The sequence below is a fragment of the Anopheles stephensi genome, unplaced genomic scaffold (genome assembly GCF_013141755.1).
Source record: "Anopheles stephensi strain Indian unplaced genomic scaffold, UCI_ANSTEP_V1.0 ucontig353, whole genome shotgun sequence".
Taxonomy (NCBI): Eukaryota; Metazoa; Arthropoda; class Insecta; order Diptera; family Culicidae; genus Anopheles; species Anopheles stephensi.
This window is the reverse complement of record NW_023405295.1, coordinates 3391-11376: the sequence shown is the minus strand read 5'-3', so window position 1 is coordinate 11376 and position 7986 is coordinate 3391. Positions and strand designations below refer to the sequence as shown.

The 7986-nt window shown below is 43.0% G+C and overlaps 1 long non-coding RNA gene across 1 annotated transcript; it reads left to right on the top strand.

Annotated features, from left to right (window-relative positions):
* Positions 1–4954: 4954 nt before the first annotated feature.
* On the top strand, positions 4955–5936 carry LOC118516605. The gene is made up of 2 exons (XR_004907957.1): positions 4955–5446; positions 5504–5936. It is a non-coding gene; the product is annotated as an uncharacterized LOC118516605 (long non-coding RNA).
* Positions 5937–7986: the final 2050 nt, after the last annotated feature.

The window sequence follows — 7986 nt, the reverse complement described above, 5'->3', positions numbered from 1 at the left end:
CATCGAGGGTATCGCTTTGATACCCCCAACAGACCTTTGGACACCGTCTTACTACTCCTTAGAGCAGTCATCAGAGAACCATATAGTAGGAACAGCCGAATATGGAACCCTTTTCGTACTTTGGACACCTCCTGTAACTTGTATGGCGACTATGGGGACCTTCATTTCGTACTCAGTTGGTACCCCTATTCATCGATGGTATCGCTTTGATACCCCCAACAGACCTTTGGACACCGTCTTACTACTCCTTAGAGCAGTCATCAGAGAACCATATAGTAGGAACAGCCGATTATGGAACCCTTTTCGTTCTTTGGACACCTCCTATAACTTGTACGGCGACTTCGGGGACCTTCATTTCGTACTCAGTAGGTACCCCTATTCATCGAGGGTATCGCTTTGATACCCCCAACAGACCTTTAGACACCGTCTTACTACTCCTTAGAGCAGTCATCAGAGAACCATATAGTAGGAACAGCCGATTATGGAACCCTTTTCGTACTTTGGACACCTCCTATAACTTGTATGGCGACTATGGGGACCTTCATTTCGTACTCAGTTGGTACCCCTATTCATCGAGGGTATCGCTTTGATACCCCCAACAGACCTTTAGACACCGTCTTACTACTCCTTAGAGCAGTCATCAGAGAACCATATAGTAGGAACAGCCGAATATGGAACCCTTCTCGTTCTTTGGACACCTCCTATAACTTGTATGACGACTATGGGGACCTTCATTTCGTACTCAGTTGGTACCCCTATTCATCGAGGGTATCGCTTTGAAACCCCCAACAGACCTTTGGACACCGTCTTACTACTCCTTAGAGCAGTCATCAGAGAACCATATAGTAGGAACAGCCGAATATGGAACCCTTTTCGTTCTTTGGACACCTCCTATAACTTGTATGGCGACCATGGGGACCTTCATATCGTACTCAGTTGGTACCCTTATTCATCGAGGGTATCGCTTTGATACCCCCAACAGACCTTTGGACACCGTCTTACTACTCCTTAGAGCAGTCATCAGAGAACCATATGCTAGGAACAGCAGAATAAGGAACCCTTTTCGTTCTTTGGACACCTCCTATAACTTGTATGGCGACTATGGGGCCCTTCATGTCGTACTCAGTTGGTACCCCTATTCATCGAGGGTATCGCTTTGATACCCCGAACAGACCTTTGGACACCGTCTTACTACTCCTTAGAGCAGTCATCAGAGAACCATATAGTAGGAACAGCCGAATATGGAACCCTTTTCGTACTTTGGACACCTCCTGTAACTTGTATGGCGACTATGGGGACATTCATATCGTACTCAGTTGGTACCCTTATTCATCGAGGGTATCGCTTTGATACCCCCAACAGACCTTTGGACACCGTCTTACTACTCCTTAGAGCAGTCATCAGAGAACCATATGCTAGGAACAGCAGAATAAGGAACCCTTTTCGTTCTTTGGACACCTCCTATAACTTGTATGGCGACTATGGGGCCCTTCATGTCGTACTCAGTTGGTACCCCTATTCATCGAGGGTATCGCTTTGATACCCTCAACACACCTTTGGACACCGTCTTACTACTCCTTAGAGCAGTCATCAGAGAACCATATAGTAGGAACAGCCGAATATGGAACCCTTTTCGTTCTTTGGACACCTCCTATAACTTGTATGGTGATTATGGGGACCTTCATTTCGTACTCAGTTGGTACCCCTATTCATCGAGGGTATCGCTTTGATACCCCGAACAGACCTTTGGACACCGTCTTACTACTCCTTAGAGCAGTCATCAGAGAACCATATAGTAGGAACAGCCGAATATGGAACCCTTTTCGTACTTTGGACACCTCCTATAACTTGTATGGCGACCATGGGGACCTTCATGTCGTACTCAGTTGGTACCCCTATTCATCGAGGGTATCGCTTTGATACCCCCAACAGACCTTTGAACACCGTCTTACTACTCCTTAGAGCAGTCATCAGAGAACCATATAGTAGGAACAGCCGAATATGGAACCCTTTTCGTTCTTTGGACACCTCCTATAACTTGTATGGTGATTATGGGGACCTTCAAATCGTACTCAGTTGGTACCCCTATTCATCGAGGGTATCGCTTTGATACCCCGAACAGACCTTTGGACACCGTCTTACTACTCCTTAGAGCAGTCATCAGAGAACCATATAGTAGGAACAGCCGAATATGGAACCCTTTTCGTACTTTGGACACCTCCTATAACTTGTATGGCGACCATGGGGACCTTCATGTCGTACTCAGTTGGTACCCCTATTCATCGAGGGTATCGCTTTGATACCCCCAACAGACCTTTGAACACCGTCTTACTACTCCTTAGAGCAGTCATCAGAGAACCATATAGTAGGAACAGCCGAATATGGAACCCTTTTCGTTTTTTGGACACCTCCTATAACTTGTATGGCGACCATGGGGACCTTCATTTCGTACTCAGTTGGTACCCCTATTCATCGAGGGTATCGCTTTGATACCCCAACAGACCTTTGGACACCGTCTTACTACTCCTTAGAGCAGTCATCAGAGAACCATTTAGTAGGAACAGCCGAATATGGAACCCTTTTCGTTCTTTGGACACCTCCTATAACTTGTATGAAGACCATGCGGAACTTCATATCGTACTCAGTTGGTACCCCTATTCATCGAGGGTATCGCTTTGATACCCCCAACAGACCTTTGGACACCGTCTTACTACTTCTTAAAGCAGTCATCAGAGAACCATTTAGGAGGAACAGCAGAATAAGGAACCCTTTTCGTTCTTTGGACACCTCCTATAACTTGTATGGCGACTATGGGGCCCTTCATGTCGTACTCAGTTGGTACCCCTATTCATCGAGGGTATCGCTTTGATACCCCCAACAGACCTTTCGACACCGTCTTACTACTCCTTAGAGCAGTCATCAGAGAACCATATAGTAGGAACAGCCGAATATGGAACCCTTTTCGTACTTTGGACACCTCCTGTAACTTGTATGGCGACTATGGGGACATTCATATTGTATTCAGTTGGTACCCTTATTCATCGAGGGTATCGCTTTGATACCCCCAACAGACCTTTGGACACCGTCTTACTACTCCTTAGAGCAGTCATCAGAGAACCATATGGTATTATCAGCCAAATATGGAACCCTTTTCGTTCTTTGGACACCTCCTATAACTTGTATGGCGACTATGGGGACCTTCATTTCGTACTCAGTTGGTACACCTACTCATCGAAGGTATCGTTTTGATACCCCAAACAGTCCTTTGGACACAGTCTTACTACTCCTTAGAGGAGTCATCAGAGAACCATATAGTAGGAACAGCCGAATATGGAACCCTTTTCGTACTTTGGACACCTCCTATAACTTGTATGGCGGCCATGGGGACCTTCATGTCGTACTCAGTTGGTACCCCTATTCACCGAGGGTATCGCTTTGATACCCCCAACAGACCTTTGGACACCGTCTTACTACTCCTTAGAGCAGTCATCAGAGAACCATATAGTAGGAACAGCCGAATATGGAACCCTTTTCGTACTTTGGACACCTCCTATAACTTGTATGACGACTATGGGGACCTTCATTTCGTTCTCAGCTGGTACCCTTATTCATCGAGGGTATCGCTTTGATACCCCCAAGAGACCTTTGGACACCGTCTTACTACTCTTTAGAGCAGTCATCAGAGAACCATATGGTAGGAACAGCCGAATATGGAACCCTTTTCGTTTTTTGGACACCTCCTATAACTTGTATGGCGACTATGGGGACCTTCATTTCGTACTCAGTTGGTACCCCTATTCATCGAGGGTATCGCTTTGATACCCCCAACAGACCTTTGGACACCGTCTTACTACTCCTTAGAGCAGTCATCAGAGAACCATATGGTAGGAACAGCCGAATATGGAACCCTTTTCGTACTTTGGACACCTCCTATAACTTGTATGGCGACTATGGGGACCTTCATGTCGTACTCAGTTGGTACCCTTATTCATCGAGGGTATCGCTTTGATACCCCCAACAGACCTTTGGACACCGTCTTACTATTCCTTAGAGCAGTCCTCAGAGAACCATATGGTAGGAACAGCCGAATATGGAACCCTTTTCGTTCTTTGGACACCTCCTATAACTTGTATGGCGACTATGGGGACCTTCATTTCGTACTCAGTTGGTACCCCTATTCATCGATGGTATCGCTTTGATACCCCCAACAGACCTTTGGACACCGTCTTACTACTCCTCACAGCAGTCATCAGAGAAACATATAGTAGGAACAGCCGAATATGGAACCCTTTTCGTACTTTGGACACCTCCTATAACTTGTATGACGACTATGGGGACCTTCATTTCGTACTCAGCTGGTACCCTTATTCATCGAGGGTATCGCTTTGATACCCCCAACAGACCTTTGGACACCGTCTTACTACTCCTTAGAGCAGTCATCAGAGAACCATATGGTAGGAACAGCCGAATATGGAACCCTTTTCGTTTTTTGGACACCTCCTATAACTTGTATGGCGACTATGGGGACCTTCATTTCGTACTCAGTTGGTACCCCTATTCATCGATGGTATCGCTTTGATACCCCCAACAGACCTTTGGACACCGTCTTACTACTCCTTAGAGCAGTCATCAGAGAACCATATAGTAGGAACAGCCGAATATGGAACCCTTTTCGTACTTTGGACACCTCCTGTAACTTGTATGACGACTATGGGGACCTTCATTTCGTTCTCAGCTGGTACCCTTATTCATCGAGGGTATCGCTTTGATACCCCCAAGAGACCTTTGGACACCGTCTTACTACTCCTTAGAGCAGTCATCAGAGAACCATATGGTAGGAACAGCCAAATATGGAACCCTTTTCGTTTTTTGGACACCTCCTTTAACTTGTGAAACGCCTATCTACTTTCCTTCTCCTTTATAAATAAAATATTTTTATCTTATTCAACGCCAAAACCAACTAATCTTTATTCCACGCACCAGAAACCACCACCAAACTCCTTGATAACCGCTAACAAAATCGTCCTTTTTTTTTCGCCATCGCACCGCAAAACCGTTCGATCATCGAACTCCGCTTCGTCCGATCGCTCGCTCTCTCGAATTTCGGTTCGCTCGTTCTCCTCTCGCAACCAGCCGCAATTTGTTCTCACGGCCGCCCGTTTAGCCGCGGCTACACGTAGCCTTATCGAAAACTGATAATCGTAGCGGCCAAGGTCGCTACATCTCATTACACTTTTTTTTTTTTTTCGATAGCAAGAAAATTTGTATATGTGCTTTCTATTTCAAGCATGCTGTCTCCTTGTTACCAATTCTGTTCAATTATCCTACCACTTCCGTCGCAATAAACGTGCACAGTGTTTCAACAACGTGCAGTGTATAAGCAATCGCTTCGTCTCTCATAAAGGATCTCTCGCTTCTTGGCTTATTAGCATCGCTCGCAACCTAAGTATACGGATCGAACAATCTGCTTCGCTGTGCTTATTGTTTCGTCTTATTGTTTAAGGTGCTGTCTAATAATTTGCCGTGTGCCTGTTCAATCCTCTACTAAGAGCAATCTCTGGGGGAGCATTCGATCAACTTTGTCCTATCAAATTCATCCGCTCAACCGCACCAGATCTACCTTTAAATTGAACATCGAATATTATGCCGCTATGCCATGAACTCGGTTGTTTGCTTTCCGCTTCTCTCCGTGCGTGTAGCGTTCTACCCGTGCGTGCAAAGTGTATGTGTGTACAGTGGTGACGTGTGATGTGTGCCTTAAAGTGTAGTTAGCCTGCCAAACGTTTTTTTTTTTTTTTTTTTTTCACTAATTTTACAAATTTTTATTATGGATATGCATAAAAATTAATATAATAAGCTTATAAATCGATAACATCCTAATTTTAAACCCGATCAGCTAAATTAGCATTATTATAGAAATGTTGATGCATATCCATTTACATTTTTTTTTATCCTAATTTTAAATTTTGCTTAAGTCCCTAGCTATGCCCTATTCTCAATCTGCTCCGTTTTCCCTACACTACCTAATCTAAACTTAACCCTAGTGCAGGGCATTTCCTCCTTTTGCACGTGCCTTATCCCGGGCAGACTCGGTAAATTTTTAATCTATTCTATTTTCATTTATTTTATTTTTTATTCGTTGAACCTCTTCAACCTGTTGTTGTGGACCTTCTCTAGCCTTTTCCCATTTCTTATTGTACACGTCTGATCGCTTGGTATTTCCACCACCTCATACGGTCCTCTCCAAATACCTTGCAACTTTTGCCCTTCACCCGTTTGATTGTTCCGGACCAGTACCATTTCTCCCCACATGGGTTGCCACTCATTAGCGTTCTGGTCGTACTTTTTTTTTCTTTTATGTTTCGATTGTATAAGATTTTTCCTAGCAATCAAGTGCATCTCCCTTAGTTTTGTTTGCATTTCTTCACAAAAATCGGAGTACAATCTTTTCCTTTCGTTTTGATTATACAGTGATGTTGGCAATCTAGCTTTCCTCCCGAAAACCAACTCATATGGAGTGTACCCTGTCGAAGTGTTTATACACGTATTGTATTCCATAGCGAATTATGGTAATACTCTATCCCAAGTTTTATAATTTTTCCCGACAAATTGTCTTAAATATATTTTTAATTCTCTATTCGCTCTTTCAACTATATTTCCTTGAGGGTGGTATGCAGAAGTATTAATTTTTTTAATTTTTAAAAGCTCACATACATCTTTCATGACCTGACTCATGAAATTTGTGCCCTGGTCTGTTACTAATTCTATAGGAACCCCTACAAGGCAAATAACCTCTTCTACAAAGGCTTTCGCTACTGTTGTTGCCTCTTGATTTACCATGGGCGTTACAATAAGATATCTGGAGAGATCATCTTGGATAACCAATCCATATTTGTTCCCTTTTTCTGATTCTGGTAAAATCACAATATCCATGTATACTTTTTCAAAAGGATAATTTGAGGTGGTTGTGATTTGCATAGGAATTTTGTTGCATCTTCCTATCTTATTGAGCTGGCACGATTTACAACTTCTTACGTACCCTTCGATATCCTTGTCCATCCCCTTCCAAAAGAATAAGTCCTTAATCCTTCTTTTCATTCTTCTGGTTCCTAAGTGTCCTCCTAATGGAGCATCGTGAAACTCCTGAAGAACGGTGTTAATTTCAGATCTTTCTATTTCCACTTTATCAGTACCTGGTGTGTAATTTTGAAATTTTAGTTTTGCTTTTTCTTTTAAATTGTTCAATTTGTCCCTCCTCTGTATTTCTTTTTCGCTTGTTTCCCTTTCCAAATCCATTTTCATTAAATCTTCCGAGTGATTTGTCTGTTTAGTATCCTTCATTGTTTGCCCGCCGATACTTTCCTCTACGTTATTTGGAATAAGGTTTTTCTTGATTTGTTGGCGTGTGATGACTGCTACCGTTTTAATTTGTCCATCTTCTTGTATTTCCCTCAGTTTAATTTGAGGAAGCCTTGATAAAAAATCGGCAACCACATTCTCCTTCCCTTTTCTATACCTTATTTCACATTGTAATCCCTGGAGCCTTAATCGCAATCGCGATAATATTGGAGAATTTTCTTTGAGTCTCCATATCGACACTAATGGTCTATGATCAGTGTATATGATGAACTTCTGTCCATAGACATAATGTTTAAAGTGTTCTACGGCCCACACGATCGCCAAAAGCTCTTTCTCGATTGGGTGGTATCGTTTCTCTGCTCCCACAAGAGTTTTGCTAGCATAAGCAATTGGCCTTTCAATGGTTTTCTCATTCGAAAGGACTGCTCCGAGAGCGTAATCACTGGCATCAGTGGTGATTACAAAAACATCATTATAGTTAGGACGTACTAATAAAGGCTCAGAAGTAAGAAGTTGTTTTAATTTTTCGAATGCTAGCTGACAGCATTCATTCCAAACAAAATTTGTATTTTTCTTTAATAATTCGTGCAATGGTTTGCGAATATTGGAAACGTTTGGAAGAAATTT